This window comes from Triticum urartu, chromosome 5 (genome assembly GCF_003073215.2).
Source record: "Triticum urartu cultivar G1812 chromosome 5, Tu2.1, whole genome shotgun sequence".
In the NCBI taxonomy this organism is placed as follows: domain Eukaryota; kingdom Viridiplantae; phylum Streptophyta; class Magnoliopsida; order Poales; family Poaceae; genus Triticum; species Triticum urartu.
Window position 1 is genome coordinate 525,141,032 of NC_053026.1, and position 15,519 is coordinate 525,156,550.

The following is a 15,519-nucleotide window of genomic DNA, read 5'->3' on the forward strand; positions in this document are numbered from 1 at the left end:
ATCAGCTAGAGGCCTTTCTAAGTTCCCATAACCCCAGCAACTGTAGGCTATCAAGAATGAGAGATTTCTGACATTTTCTTTCTCAGCAGAACAGAACACATCGACACCATTACCCAAACAGCGAACACTAATTCTATTAGGAAGCACTGGACAGTAATCCACTAAGCCTTCTTGGGGGACTGCAGGGGGTAGTGACTGTTTACATCGAGGCGGAGGTCGCGGGGCAGCAGGGACAGGAATTTGGGCGGGAGCACCAAGCAATCCTACCACCGGAACAACGCAATCAGAAGTTCAGAGCCCATCGAATCTACAGGCTTCACCAAAATTTAAACTGAATGTACATACAAAGAGCCAGAGGAGAATCAGTGGATTACTGCGAGTTCCTGGAGGAGGGGCAGGACGGGCTCCTCGTCCGGGTCGGCGCCGCCGCCGGTCGAGAAGGAGGCGAGGGGCTTGGAGGAGTCGGAGGAGAGGGAGAGCGGGGGACCCGGGCACCTTCGCCGCCCTATGTGGGCGCGCGAGGGGCGGGAGTAGCCGGAGCACGAGGCGGCGGCGGCGGACGGACGGCGAGGTCGCTGAAGAGAACAGCGATGGTGCCGCAACAAAGCCGCGTGGGCTACCATTAGTCAGCCGCGGGGGCGCGGGGGCGCGGGGGTGGAGTCCGGCGGGGGTCGCGGCGTCGTGGGTCGAGGCAGCGCACGGGAGAGAGGAACGAAGGGGATCTGGCGAGGGAGAGGGAGGAATTAGCTAGGGGGAAGCTTACTAATGGCGCACCCCCGTCGGTGCGCCATTAGTAATCTTTTTTTTATATAGCAATGGCGCACCAGCAGGAGGTGCGCCATCAGTAATCCTTTTTTTATATAGCAATGGCGGACCAGCCAGAGGTGCGCCACAAGTAATTTTTATTATTATTATTTTTTGTTGCATCTAATAATTTTTAAGAAAATGAATATGAATATGAAACAGTAATATTTTTTTATAAAAATAGTAATAATTTTTTTAAAAATATCATCAAATTTTTTATTTGAAAATATTTATGAATATGAAAAGATATCATCACATTTATGATTTGAAAATATCATCAAATTTGTTATTTGAAAATATAATCAAATTTGTTTTTTTGGATTTTTAGTTGCATTCATTTGTGACGGTGGAGCGGGGAGTGTGCGGGGGGTCGGCGGCGGCGGTGGAGCGGGGGAGGGTGCGTTGGGTCGTCGGCGGTGGTGGAGCTAGCGGGGGAGGGTGCGGGGGAGGGGTGTCGAGATCGAGATGGAGGGGAATAGCGATCGAGATGGAGGAGGATCGAGATCGAGTGTCCTCATGAATATTCAATATTTTTTCATATTGAATATGAAAAAATATCATCAAATTTGAAAAAATATTCATGAATTCAAAAAGTGCCCGTGAAATTTAAAAATATTCATGAGTTCAAAAAGTGTCCATGTAATACAATCGAGAAATAAAGACTACGATTTAAATACAATCGATCTTAGCTAGCTATCTGTTCACAATCTTCTTGTCCTTATTTTTCGTAAATGAAGTTCTTCTCTTGAACGGACTTCCTTTAGGTAGGTTGGTCCTGCTTCTTCTTGTGGTGTATGCTGCTACTTCATCGTCGTCGTCATGTTCGATCTTCGGATCGCCGTACTTATCGAAGTCTTGCTCATCTGCTACTCCATCCATTCCGATGATCTTCCTTTTGCCTCTCCTCACGACAACACGACTGGGCTTTGACGGGTCAGTAATGAAGAAGCATTGGTCCACTTGGAAAGCCAGTACCCATGGCTCATTTTTCGCGGTGACGTTTGCGCCCGCGGTCTTGGATTTGGCTTCGGATATAATCATGGTGGTGAAATACCGGTCTTCTTTTAGGACGCTCTTGGCCCATCTGACACGGAACATCGGTACCTTCTCTCCAGCGTAGCTCAGCTCCCAGATCTCCTCGATCCTTCCGTAGTATCTGTCTTTGTCATTACCGGTGTAGGATTCCATCGTTACCCCGGAGTTCTGATAACCATTGCTCTTCATGTTTTGTTCTCGGTGTAGAATGTGTAGCCGTTGATATCGTACGCCTCATATGTCATCAGGTTGTGCTCGGCGCCCTGTGACAAGGCGAATATGAGTTGTTCTTCCGCGGAAGAATCCTCATGTAAAGGGTACGATAGAAGCTTCTGCTTGAACCAACGCGTGAAACATGAGTTGTGCTCTTTGATTATATCTCCGTCCGTCCTCTGTTGGCCTCAGTCATTGTACGTCTTTTTAATAAAGGTTTTGTGCTCTACCACCCAAGGATCGACCACGTCTATGTGTTGTAGCGCGACTAGGTTTGCTCTTTCAAAGTCGGCGAGTCGACCCTCGAAGTCGACATGCATTTCGCGTCGACCCTCATGGTGACCGCATCCAGCGAGCCTGCCGAGGTGCCTGTTGACAGGCAGACCAACGGGGTTCTCGATGCCTAGATAATTCGTGCAGTAGGAGATGCACTCTTTGGTTAGAAAGCCCCTGGCTATGCTTCCCTGTGGACGTGACATGTTGCGAACGTATCCTTTGATGACCATTCATCCTTTCGAACGACATCATACTATGCAGAAACGTCGGCCCGAGTTGGATGATATCCTCCATGATATGGACTAGCAGATGCACTATAACGTCGAAGAATGCGGGCGGGAAGTACATCTCAAGCTCGCATAGTATCACCACAATCTCTTCCTGTAGCCTTTTGAGTTGCCTCACGCCAACCGACTTCCGAGAGATGACGTCGAAAAAGTTGCATAGGCCAAATAGCGTTTCACGGACGTGCACGTCCATGATCCCACGGATTGCAACTGGAAGTATCTGCGTCATCAGCACGTGACAGTCGTGAGACTCCATCCCGCTGAACTTCTGCTTCGCTGGGTCTAGGTATCTGCTTATCTTCCCCGCGTAATTGTAAGGAAGTTTTACTCCTATGAGGTAGGTGAAAAACTGCTCGATCTCCTCCTGACTTAGAGTGAAGCACGCGGGAGGGTAGTCATTTCCGGTATTCTTGGCCTTTTTGCCTTTGCGACGACATTTTGTGTCCTGCTTAGCCTCATCATCATCATCATCATCATTAGCGTGAAGCTCCTGCCTGATGCCCATTGATTTCAAGTCTGCCCTTGCTTTCAGCCCATCTTTGGTCCTCTCTGGCATGTTGAGGAGGGTACCAAGAAGACTCTCGCACACGTTCTTCATGATATGCATGACATCAAGGCTGTGAGGCAAGTGTGCATCTTCCAGTACGGCAAGTCCTAGAAAACAGACCTTGTTTTCCATACCTTCAGCAGCGGCTCTGGCGCCTTTCGCTTCTTTCCCGGCTCTGGCGCCTTTTGCTTCTTTCCCGGCAGTGCGCAATCTTTCTAATTTTTCAACAGCTCGTCTATTTCCTCGCAGCTCCTCATACGCGGGCGTCTTCGGGGTTCGGTTTCACCATCGAACAGATCCTTGCGTTTTCTCCACGGGTCATCGTCGCGAAGCCACCTTCAATGTCCCATGAACACGGTTTTCAAAGACCCGGGATCTCTGTCTAGCTGGCGATACGTTGTGTCATCCATGCACCTTACGCATCCAGAAAATCCGTAGACCACCTGCCCCGCGAGATATCCGTAACCGAGATAGTCGTGCACCGTCGTGAGCAGTGCGACTCTCATAGGGAAATATTCTTTCTCTGCGGCGTCCCACGTATTGGCTGACATTTTCCACAGCGTGTCTAGCTAGTCTTTCAGCAGCCCCAGATACAGATTGATGTCGTTCCCTGGTTGTTTCTGCCCTTCAATTAGCATACTCATGTGAATGTACTTCCTCTTCATGCGCAACCAGGGGGGAGGTTGTACATCCACACAAACACAGGCCAGGTGCTATGTGTGCTTCTCTGGCTGCCAAATGGATTGACTCCATCGGTGCTCGCGCCCAGCACGATGTTCCTTGGATAGTTCCCAAATTCTGGGTCTTCGAAGTTCAACGCTTGCCACTAGCTCGCATCCTTAGGATGACTCGGCATCTTGTCTTTTTTATTTATCTCCGGATCATTTCTGTCATCTTCCCGCTTCTTCTCCTCCCTATTCGCGTGCCAACGCAGGAGCTTTGCTACCTTAGGGTCCGCGAAATACCGCTGCAGACGAGGAGTGATCGGAAAGTACCACATCACTTTTTGAGGAGCGTTCTTCCTCTTCTTGTATCGAGTGATGCCGCACACTGGACATATGGTAGACTCCACGTGCTCGTCTCGATAAATGATGCAATTGTTCATGCACACATGGTATTTCACGTGCGGTAAATCCAGAGGACACACGATTTTCTTCGCCTCCTCGAAACTGGTCGGGCACTTGTTCCCCTTAGGAATACGTTCGTGCCAGAATGATGTGTTCTCGTCGAAGCATGCGTCGGTCATTTTGTGTTTTACCTTCATCTCCAGAGCCATGAGCGTTACTTTCAGGCAGTTATCCTCGGGCCTGCATCCTTCATACAATGGAGTAACCGCGTCTATCTCCAGTTGATCCAGCTTGGCTTTCTCTCGGGCGGCAGCTCTTGCGTTATCCGTCTGCTTGAGAAGCAGCTCTTGAATATGAGGGTTCTGCACCCAGCCTCCATCGTCGTCTGCTCCGGCATATTCATCTTCATGATCATGCCCTTCGTCTTGATCTTCCTCGTCATCATGTCCGGCATCTTCCACATGATGACCGTGTACAGCATCACCGTCGTGATCATGTCCTGAATATTCTTCGTCTTCTCGCCCGCCCAAGCCGCAGTGGTTGTCTTGCTGCCCTTCCTCATTTCTTGCCCGGCCCCCATGGACGACTTCATAGTCATCTTCATCACCTTGCCACCGATAGCCATCCATGAAACCACGCAAGAGCAGGTGGTCCCGCACCTGCCCGGAATCCAAGTCCGCAATAAGGCTCGTCAGCTTGCATCTTCGACACGGACATCTTATCTCCATCTCGTTCTTTTGAAGCATCTCGGCCTTCGTGGAGCTCAAAAACCTATTCACGATGCCTTCGGTCATCGTGCGGATCATGGTCGCTTGCGGGGTAGAGCAAAACGATATTTTAGAACCAAGAAAAAAATTTCGCATGACTTTCCCTAAAAATAGGACCAAAAAGAATGCATAGTGCCAAAATTCTCGCCGAAACGGAAATGAATCAACATTCCGGCAAAATATTGGCAACTATCGCATTTCAAATATCGGTACCTGCAAACACAAACATATATGCAACACCACAAACATATGCAACACCACAAACATACATAGATCTAGCTAGGCCAAAAAAGTGCATGTGCACATTGTTGGAGCAAGTTAGGGAGAAAAAAAGTAGATCTACAACATAAAGATAGATTTCCCCTTACTTACCTATCAAAAAAGGTAATTTAACCACTTAATTTTGATGAATCTATGGTGCAAATGAGGTGAGGAGGAGGAGGCAGTCGACACAAGCTTGGAAAAGGAGGTGGAGGGAATGAAGTGGGGAAAGTGGGTGTGTAGGTGTGGCTGTCCAAAATATCTAGCTGGTCCTAGGTTACTAATGGCGCACCACCTACTCATGCGCCATTAGTAACCCTACATACTAATGGCGCACCTGCTGGTGGTGCGCCATTAGTAGTTTTGCAAAAACATAATAAAAAAAAATATATACTAATGACGCATCGTGGCATAGTACGCCATTACTAGTTTAAACTAGTAATGGCGCACTATGCCGCGGTGCGCCATTAGTAATTTTGCAAAAAAAAACAATAGTGACGCACTTGGTGGTTGGTGCTCCAATACTAGTTAGAACTAGTAGTGGCGCACTGTGTCTGGATGCGCCATTAGTGTGTTTGAAAAAATGAAAAAAAATTGTTACTAATGGCGCACCATGTGTCTGGTGCGCCATTAGTGTCTTCCACACTAATGGCGTACTAGCATGTGGTGCGCCATTAGTATATAGTAGTGGCGCACCACATGTCTGATGCACCATTAGTGTCAATTTCATCTATAGCCCTTTTTCTAATAGTGCCGGCTGCGCGCCACCCCCTGAAACGGGAGCACCGCGGTCGCCCCGCCGCGCGCGGCCACTAGCTGGCGACCCTGCCACCCCACGAGACTGCCCCCGCGCCACTGGACCCCGCCGACGCCTAGCGCAATTAAGTGGGACATGGATTCATGAACAAAGTGTGGACAAAAAATAACCATTAATGAAGATAGTCATACAGTAAGTTATGTTAAATATAAAATGACCAGAATACCCAACTAATGGATGACTGATATAAGCTGTTACTACTCCTCCATTAACAGTAGTAATTTGTACCGTAAAAGCCCTATTCAATACCTATCGCCTGTGACCTTTAAAAGTGGTGCCACTTCACTCGGGACGCAGCAACCAAGGGATAATCCCACTCCCACCACCACCATATGCCACTATAAAGGTCTTGGGAGTTTGAGATTTACTCCCTCCGGTTCTTTTTACTCTGCACATTGGATTTGCCGAAAGTCAAACTTTGCTAAGTTTGACCAGATTTATATTAAAAATTATTAGCATCTATAATATCTAATATATATAGCATGAAAATATATTCCAAGATGAACCTAATGATATTGGTGTTGTTATGTGAATGTCTATATTTTTTTATATAAACTTGGTCAAAGTTGGATGAGATTGAGTTCGGACAAACCTAATATGTAAAGTAAAAAGGACCGGAGGGAGTACACCAATTCAATAGCCAATTTGAGTTTCCTTTGGGCTGCCTAATTGTTTTGATTTTTTTCCACAGTTTAAGATTTGATTCATACGTTCACTCGTTTTTTCAGACTTTGATATCCTTAGGTTCCCTATTTGTCGCAGATATAAATCTTTATCTGCTTTCTGCGTTTTGTTTCGTCGGTGCCAAGACTATAATCTAGTTGAGTTTAGCCAAAATGCCGGATTGCTCAACAGTCGAAACTGATTGAAGTTGGAACTCATGCACCACTGGCCATTGGAGGCATCCAGGAGGCTTTATGAGCAGGTTTGGTATTTTCTTCAAGCATCATTTGATGAATATGTACTTTGTAACTAGTAGTGGCAAGAGATGACCGAAGAACTAGGGGATCCCAATATGGAAATAGATAAACACAGTTAATATTGCAATAGTATCCGGGACATGCTGGGAGGGACTTGGTGCCATGATAATCTCCCGGCATGTTCTGGGAGATCATTGGTTTCCCATGCGCGGTGCCCCCATCCCATTTCGTGGTGATGGCCATCCTCGCGTGGACCTTATGAAATGTTGGCAATAAGCTTGTGATTGAACATGTGATTCCGCTTCGTGTGACTGACCTGATATTTAAAATGTATGGCTTCTTAAAGCTCTGTAGACCGCTTAGCGAGCGGCATGATCGAGACAACATCGACTTGGTCATCACAGGCCTTTGCTCCACCGCCTCCTCCACCCCCCCCCCCCCCCCCCCCCCCCCCCCCCCCCCCCATCCCCAGCCTGATTAGTTATTTGACTAGGTTATGTATGGGGTTTGTTCTGCAGTGGCCCCAGCGAGACTTATTTATCTTCTATGTTGCAGTTTTTACATTTCAACTTTGAACCTGGGATGTTGTTGGATGTTGGTGCGGTTGCTTTATGATATAAAGCGGGGAACCCTTTTTCGTTGATATTGCAATAGTATCAACATTATAGGCCTAACTTTGCTTGAAGATTATGACATTGCAATTAGTGCACGTATCAAATGTTTAACTAACGGTCGTTGGAGCAGCCACGTGTAAAATAGAACGTTTGGTGTCTCCACTGCACGGTTGGCACATGTGGGACCGCGCTCTGCCTCTAGCCTGGCCAAATATGACTGTGCTGCGGATTACAGAAGCAGTTTATGGCCACTTGATTTGCGCCGCAAAATTCTTTATGACACTATACTAATTTTTTTTAAACCACTGTATTAATCGTCACAGCGACGGCCCTTGGTTCTACATGCTAGCACGACACGGAAATCATCAGACAAACATTTAAGAAAATAGAGTAAAAGGACGAACTCGTCTCCAAGATCTTACTTGCCCACATTGGATGATCAGTGTGTTGGATTGGGAAAACTCGAAAAACATTCAAAACATTCAGTACATACAAACGAGTACTAAAATACTTCATCCGGAACATACGAACAATATCACTCCAAAACAATCAAAGAAGATTAAGAAATGAAGAAGAATGTGCCATCATCACTCTCTTGTGTCATTTGTTTCAGCAACAAACAGTTTGACACCATATATTAAGAACTAAGATGCTGAGAGAGGAAAAATAAATAAACAGAATCAGCCAGTTGTTGCTGCCAAAGCAACTGACAGCAGACAAAATCCCTGACAAAACTTAGGATAACCAAGAGTAACTGCTGACAGAAGATGACCAGAACACTGTACTTTACCGACACCTCCGACAATTGCTGCTAGACAAAAAGGGCCAGAAGTACTGTGTTTTGATTTTCGGTCGAAAAAGTGGATTTCGGCCGAATTTCGGCCATCTCAGCCTAGGGCGAAAAGTATATTTAGGCCGAAATTGCTCAAATTTGGCAAAATTTGGTCAAATTTAAGTCAATTGCAGTCAAAATTTGGTCAAATTTCAGCTGAATTTTTTTAAAATGGCCGAAATTCGGCCATCTCGGCCTAGGGCGAAAAAAAAGCTCAAACCGAAAATCAAAACACAGGCCAGAACAAGTGCAGATCACAAAGGGTAACCAGATCCCGAACGATAGTAAGACAATGTAGAATCTTATCCATGAACTGATTAAAGATTCAGATTGTGGACAGATCAGAATAGTCATGCCAGATGGCAGACGAGTGAGAACAATCATGGGAAATAATGCATAATAATCCAGACTTCAAACAAGTGTTTCAAAGAAATCAGAGACTTCGGACAGAAGGACGGAACACCATACTAGCCAAAAAGGTGAACAGAGAAACATATCAAAGGGCCAGTTCCTTTCAACAGTTTTGACACCATATGTTGAGATCTAATAAAAATATTAAAAAAGACACGGGGATAGTGGTAATCATCACATTTGACAGAGACAGAACATGATCATAGATCATCGGCCGTTCGATTCATGGATAATATTATGATTCTATGCGTTGGTAAAAGTTCTGTGACAAAGGTGTCGCAGGTCTCGATCCCTCGTGCTCAGTCACATTTCAGCGTTCTTGCAACGTCGATTTCTCGGGAACAACGTCACGCGGCACGAGCAATGACGGCCCTCGGTCTTGCTGGCACACCGGGAAGGCGCATGCACCACATACTTGCATCGTCCTGGCAGGCGGGCCAGAGGGACTGCAGGTTCAGCCATTTTCCTCGGAAGACGACCCCACTACTGTGCTTCTAATGGTTCCAATAGCAGAGCAAGGTGAAAGTGGCTGCCTTCCCATGTGGCATCGCCTTGGGAAGCTCGATCGCAGGGAGATACCGGACGTCTGTGTCACTTCCCGGGCCGCCACCAATTGAGCGCCAGAACAATCGCGCTAGGGAGAAGGCAAACTTTAGGGGCTGTTTGGTTTGAGACTAAGTTTGCCTAAGGTTGCCACATTTAAGGTTAGGCGAGTTTGATCAATTTGGGTGGGTGTTTGGTTCAAACCACACTAGGGTCCCACATCGCATACACTTAAAAAGTGTGGTAAGATTTCTTTAGGCTTGCCAACTTATGGCTCTCATTTTGAAGAACTAATCTTAGACAAGTGTGGCGTAGATTCATCTGCAGTGAGCACCCACTTCTTGAACAGTGTGTCCTTCGAGAGGATCCGAGCATGGACCAAGAGCCAGCCGAAGACCCGCACCCGTGTTGCCGCGTGGTTATTCCACACGTAGCTCGCGAACTCGGTGGTCACCCTACCAAGGGTGCAAAGGCAATAGAGCTCGCCGGCCGGTGTTCAGCGCCCAGTTTGACTTGGCGCATCTGGACAGCCTCCAGCTATCAGATGTTCGTACTCGTTCACCGGGCTTCGAGGTTCGGCTCCCGGGCGCCAGTCAGGTGTGGCACCAGAGCACTCCTGACACCACCGCTCAGGACGAAGCCGACCATGGTGTTTTGAGCGCTGCTACACGGACGATAATTTTATGCCTGACACCTGTACGATACTACATGGCAGCACCAACAGCGTTTAGGCAATTGTTTTTTATTCAAAAGCTGAAGCTAGCGCAGTTGGGAAGAAAATATCGGCTGCATCGTGCATTTGGTGTTGTCCGTGGAGCAATTTCGTGGTGTTTTCGTCGACCGCGCGTGTGACCAAGGCGGGCAGCTGCAGCCTGATCAATCATTCCGGAAGCCAACTCTCCAACAAGAAGGAGGTGTGAGTGTCGTCCGGCATGTCGAGCAAGGTTTTGATTTTCGGTTTGTGAAATTTTTCGCCCTAGGTTGAGATGGCCGAATTTCGGCCATTTTCAAAAATTTCTGCCAAAATTTAGGCAAAATTTGATCAAAATCTATTTTTTTCGTCAAAAGGTATTTTTCACTCTAGGCTGAGATGGCTGAAATTTGGCTAGCGCTAAGGAATTCCAGCGCGGCCCTGCCCCAGCAAAGCGACGACCCAAAGGTCACAAGGCCTCTGAAAAAGCGCCACGCCCACACTGAGGAACCGAGCCGCTTCCGGCTGAGAGTGGAGTTCATGCAGCAGTTTCAGCAGGAGGTAAGCCTTCTGCATCTTCAGTCATCTGGTCTCAAGCCCACCTTCCGTCTTGGGATGGCAAACCTGCTTCCACCAAATAAGGCACTTCAATCCAATCATAAGATTCACATTCTTTAAAATCGGTACTTCTTCAAATCCAAAAGACTGGCGGAATTCTAGGATTATCCTTTTGGATAAAGACTTTTACGCAGACTTCTATCTATACAATATTGTATTCGCGTAAGATGATACACACTAACTAAAGAACCACCGGGTGCTACATTATAAGCACTTTTGGGAGAGTAAAATAAACAGTTGCAACTATATACATATAAAATGACAACAATGGAATCCAATCGTTTGCTTTTATTTGTAAATTCTATATTTCCCGACGACCAAAGCCCAAAGATCTACGAACCACCTCATGTCTAACTAGCCAAAGTGCATCGATGGGGCGGACAATAGCAGGGGAGGCACATAGCCCCCATGGCATATACCGACAAGGCGTCTAAGACAGCGTTGATCAGAACAATGGGCCCGCCATAGGACAGCAGAACAGTCGTCCATCCGGAGAGATACTTGTCAATCTTTGCAATAAGGGGGCTGGAACCAGACAGTTTCAGTTTCTCTGCACACAGCGGCAACCCCAGGTAATTCAGGCGAAAGCCTTCCACTCTACAACACAGCGAGTTGCAACAGCAGACGCCTCCACATGAATCAGCACCACGGCTTTTCTGAAAATTGATGCCGAGGCCTTTGGCAAGAGAGAAATTATCAAAAACTAGTCAGATACCCGTGCTACGCTACGGGATCCCAGAAGATTAGATCGATTTAATTATAGTCAGGAACCCATATGTTGCTATGGACAATAATTTTTTTTACCGAGACATCGATTGAAGCGATGTTATATTGTGACGGATAACATATGAGCATGATCAAACATATGGTTTCCAGTCAATAAACCCTGTCACCGAAGCCAAACATTTTCTACTCCATCTCCACCTTGCAACTCCCTACTCACATTTCTCTTTGTTCACTATATATTGTGACGGATAACATATCAAGCATGATCAAACATATGGTATCCAGTCAATAAACCCTGTCATCGAAGCCAAACATTTTCTACTCCATCTTCGCCTTGCGACTCCCTACTCACATTTTTCTTTATTCACTCTATCCTGTATCGAGGGGCCAGAGCATGCAACAAACTAAAAATCCATCCGTACGCATGTGGCAACTTGGACTTCATCATTCAGCCCTAGTCCGGTGCGTTCAACCTATCTTATCTGTCAGATGGTCACCAACCTATGTCACACATATCATCTCTCCGTGTGTGTGTGAGCATTATAAAATGCAACATGTCGTCCATGGCCAAAGGATAATTATGACATCCAAAATAATTTGATGTTGTAACATTTGAAACTGCTTTGCAAGATTTAACGAAAAAAGATTCATATCACATAATAGTATCTCAAAGATAGCAATCTACAATATTTTAAGCCTGATCAACCAAGACAAAATATTGCTAGAATAATTTGCTAAGTATATTAGTCTCAAAACATATAACAACCAGGAACTGATCAAGAGAACTCACATGAAAAAGGAAAACACAAAATAAAAATGCTTAATACAGAACTTGCATGCATAAGAGAGTTATATAAAAGTACATACAAAATGATCAGGGTTCGCTAAGCTAGACTACTATGCTAAATGACGTGCCATGCGTCATCGTCCTTCCAGCATCGGCCTTGTGAAGTTGCATGGCCTGCGACCGTCACAGCTGATAACTCTAAATTGTGAAAGATGCAACGACTGGGCTCATACCAAATCTCCCAACCACCAGCACAGTACACCCTTATTTTAGTTGTTTGCTCAAAACATATGTAACAACGATACTAATTCTGGGGTTTTCGCTTCATCCATCTGCTCACCTAAGAGAACATCACACAATCACTATTTTATACATAACTGTCTGTGATATGTTCAGACAAAGGGGGGAAAGTTGAGCCTGTAGAGAATTTGTAGTATATTTAGACAAAATGAAAAAACAATGAACAATACTTGCAATTTGAACTCAGCAAAGAAACAAAACATACAGTAAAAGATACTTTGAAATCATGTGTGTGTAGAACGGGTGAATGCACATGTACGCGCACACACACGCGCACACACACAAAATTAGTACTGGACCTCTTGTAACTCAAGGTCTTACAACCCTAGATAACACACAACCATGCACCTGTGGCGTTCTTCAACAGGACAACTTGTCTTCTATTGGCAGTTTGGCACCACCGAGACAAACAAGAATTGTGTGCAAAAAGCTAAGTAATGGCATGGTGCCATGATGTTTGGCTAAATTACAGAGGCTGTCCGTGCAGTCAGAGCAACAGAAAATTGTTCATGGACATACGACCAGTTCTAGATCGATAGTCTTCCCTGAAGCCTGCTCCATGACTAATTTATATATTGAGATAAATTAGCGTGATTTCTTTGAAACAAACTAACACAATAATAGACTTGATGGCCTCACCTTCATCCTCAGTGACACCTCTGCGAGGATGCCCTTTTTTTTAGATCTAGAGTAGGAAACTACTCTAGAGGATATACAAATTCAGACATCATCAGTGGACAGAGTTTATCCGGGACGTTTGCGATGATCTCCTGGTCGCTGACATTTCTGGTTGCTGAAAAAACTGAGAGTGCTTGTTTAATATCCTTGATCAGGGCATAGCACTGTGATCTGGATTGGTCTCCCGCAGCTAGCTCTTTTATGATTGCATGGGAATCCATCTCCAGGATCAAAGGCCCGCTGTAGTATTTTGCAAGGGCCTGCAGTCCGGCGAGGGCAGATTTTGCCTCGGCCTCCTCAACACTTCGACTGGGGGTCAGCATTCTGCATACAGAGACGAAAACGTGGCCCTTGCTGTCCCTGGCAACAGCGCCAACCTGCGTGGCTGCCCCCTATCCTGAAATCTGCAAGGAAAAACAAAAATAAAATCAGAGACATGTTAGAACGAGATTATCTCGCGAAATATGCACCTAATCTAACAAGAAGTAAACTTAGAAGATCCATCTCACACATACTGATCGTCTTCAATGTTCAATTGTTCAGTTTGGCATTGGGCGCCGCCGGGAACGAGTAGCTCACCACCGTCAGAAATCCTCCGCGCCCGCAACACCTGGGCCTACTCATGCCAGTCCTGCAGTTGGAGGTTAAGAACCAGACCATCACAAAAGGGAATCAACACCAACAGAGAAAACAAAGTAACTTACTATATCGAACAGACTCGGATATGGCAATAACCGTCACTATCATCTCTGTCTCCGACGGCCTGCACGGCCAGATCTGAAGAAAATACACCGACGAAATCTTGAATCCAAATCCAATTGATTCAGACCCTAATTACACTAGTAGAGTGCCCGTGCGTTGCCACGGGCTCTTGAAATAGTTTACAAGAGTTACATGTTAAATTCCACACGTACAAACAATAAAACACAAATACAATTATTTAATAACTGAAGTTCATTTTTGCAATGTAAATTGATAACATGAAGAAAAATTAACGACATGTCCATGTAACAAACCGAGCGATGTTCCAACTAAACATCTATTACAAAACTATTAATATTTAGATGATGGCTTAAGTAATTCTATCACAATATCAGCAAAGTTTCCTTTAGCTTCATTCCCACGATGTTTTAGCAAGTGTAATAAAAACTGCTTCCTCAATTCATACTCATCCTGCACAAACAATACATGTAGTTAGTATGAAAATTTCACGCCGAAGGTCTTTAAACATGTAACTGATAATACTCACCGTGCAAATCGGCTTGACTAATTCTTTACCGTTCCACCAGAGTGTAAAATGAAAAACAAAATAGCCAGACACATTCCTGCAAAACTTTAGATTAATAATATATAGAATATAGTGATAACAATAGTAAATGTTTTTGTTATGAATTCATTACCCGTCTATACTCGTTGGAACACCGAACGGAAATAAACGTTGCCATTTAGATATATCATAATTCTAACCAGGCAGCTTTATTTCGAGTGCTTCTTTGAAATCCCTTGCAAAACTTTTTAATTTCAGTGCATGCCTCAATTTTTTTTCCTCTAACGATTGTGATGTTTGAATAGGATCCAGAATATATAGACGACGTGCCTCTTTCTCAATGACGTACAAGATGTATCGGCCGATAGATGCATAGGAAAGATAAATCTACAAGTGGAGCTATTAGAAACAACAATAAACCATGATAACAATGGACAAAATACTTTACTTACCTTGTTGCACGATGAGATGTCGTTGTCCATCCCAAGCCAGCTATCAAATAATGTTGTCAACGTCTGGATAGTTTCCTTCTCGCAAAACTTCTAACCACGTGTTGACTCTAGCATCATGGACTAAGTAAAAAAAAATATTGTTTCAACATGTTGATGCTAATGACACATATAATGAAGAGTTACGATAACTTACACAAAATCGTAGATCCATGTAGTGCACAGGAGGGTCTGTGAACAATACTCCCTCGTCACATGCCAGCATACGCACGGCTGTGTTGAAGCAATCATTGTCCATGGGCTGCTCTATGTTAAGTATGCACTGAAGTTTCTTAAGACTTAGCCCATTGGATCGGGTGTCGAGCTCCGGACCCATACCTTCCTATAAATTGGATGGTAAGAACAATAATATACAACCTCACATTAAATATTGATACCTGATACTTACTCCAAACAACCGGCATCATCGATCGACATGATGTAGTTGTAGAGGTCGACAAGTAATTCACGTTGGTCCGTGGGTATGATAGTGATTGGTGCAGGACGCTTGTCTTTGAGTACGTCAGATGGATTGTTCAGTATCTCGAGATCAGAATTAGATAAAGTTTC

The 15,519-nt window shown here is 45.1% G+C and overlaps 1 long non-coding RNA gene across 1 annotated transcript; it reads right to left on the reverse strand.

Moving 5' to 3' along the window:
- Window positions 1–12,718: 12,718 nt before the first annotated feature.
- On the reverse strand, window positions 12,719–14,033 carry LOC125510358. Its single transcript, XR_007284561.1, has 3 exons — window positions 13,899–14,033; window positions 13,710–13,825; window positions 12,719–13,598 (listed from the first exon to the last, which is right to left on the reverse strand). It is a non-coding gene; the product is annotated as an uncharacterized LOC125510358 (long non-coding RNA).
- Window positions 14,034–15,519: the final 1,486 nt, after the last annotated feature.